The sequence below is a fragment of the Artemia franciscana genome, chromosome 19 (assembly GCF_032884065.1).
Source record: "Artemia franciscana chromosome 19, ASM3288406v1, whole genome shotgun sequence".
In the NCBI taxonomy this organism is placed as follows: domain Eukaryota; kingdom Metazoa; phylum Arthropoda; class Branchiopoda; order Anostraca; family Artemiidae; genus Artemia; species Artemia franciscana.
Genome location: NC_088881.1, coordinates 19139189 through 19140806, shown reverse-complemented (window position 1 = coordinate 19140806; position 1618 = coordinate 19139189).

The following is a 1618-nucleotide window of genomic DNA, read 5'->3' as shown; positions in this document are numbered from 1 at the left end:
ATTTTAAAGACCCTCAAAGATGGTACATTTTTTATTATTAAATACGGCTTACATGCCTGTGTTCTTGTGAAAACCGGTTTATCCTTAGATTGAATCGACGGTGATAAAAAAAAAAGAATAAAAAATGCATAGAAAAATATATAATATAGGCAATATATTTGGATACGGTTAGAAAGGATAGGTTAGGCTAAAATTGACTTTGTGACGGAAACAAAGGTCATATTTGGATTCTAGATGAAATTCTGATTCTAGAGTTAAGTTTGTTTCTTAGCTATCTGAATACGTTAATCAAGATATTTACCATTTTGTTTGGTAGTTTATCCTTGCTAACAACGTTGTATCTCTCCTGGTCATAAATACAGCTAGTGCTTCTGCCTGAAAGACCTACTTCATTCGTTGAATTGATGGTCAGTTTATTCATGATATGCTCTGAGGGCCCTTGAGACATCCCTTGTGACAAATATTATATTCGCGGCATTGTGACATTGACCAAATTTGAGGCTTTTGCAAATTGGATTGTCGGATGGGATAACTGCTGGAGTTAATCTTATGAAAACCTCGCACAAGGTGGTAATCCTTGGGAAATCATAGTTTTAAGTCTTTTAGATACGACCGGGTAGGGCAACAATGTCTGGTCTTGTAAAGATTATAAATTTATGTTTCAAATCGAACAAGATACAATTAAGAAATACCAGTTGACACTGCGCTTATTTAGTTCATAGCAGTCATAACTGTGTGTCCCGACATTCTGATAGTCACAACGTTCTGAGATAGATCAAATTCGAGGCTTTTGCAAATTGAATAGGCGGATGGGATAACTGCTGGAGCTGATCTTATGAAACCTCGCACAAGGTCATAAGTCCTGGGAGATCATAGTTTAAAGGCTTCCAGATGTCACCGGACAGGGCAACAATGTCTCATCCTATAAAAATTATAAATTTATGTTACAAATCGAACACGGGGCAATTAAAAAATACCAGTTGACTCTTATTTTTGTTATATTTGATGTGCTTATTTAATTCATAGCTGTCATAACTGTCTTTTTGTCAAAGCATATTTTCTGAAAGGATATTTTTTGGAAAATAATTTAATTGGAAGATACAATAAAAGGATAAAGTAAAAGATGTGAAATAATATAAAATATGTCAAAGATAAGTTATCATCCAAAACTACACGAAGATATCACGTTGATAACAAGATTCTTAGGGTCATAACGAGAAAAACTCTTTACAGAGGAGGGGGCTCGAAAATTTTATGTTTGTTATATACCTTGACTGTAAAAAAGAGAAAGATATAAACCCAAATTCATGGATATGTCCTTAAGGTTGTGTTTAGAAAATTTTGGGCCTAGTCAATTAAATTTTGAGAAAATAATTCTGACTTTAAAACACGAAACTTTGCAAAAAACAAAAAAAAATCTTAAAAACACTTTAAGCAATGTACTAAAGGTCCTTAAGAATATATACATATCTTCTCTTTTTATGACGGTGACATTTAGTCTTGTATACCTTTGAATAAGTTTAGTAGTTTATAAAGAATGCTCTATAACAGTAGCTCAATGATAATATGACATTTAACCTAGTTGCAAAAAGGTAAAATGAAACAACAAATCCTAGAA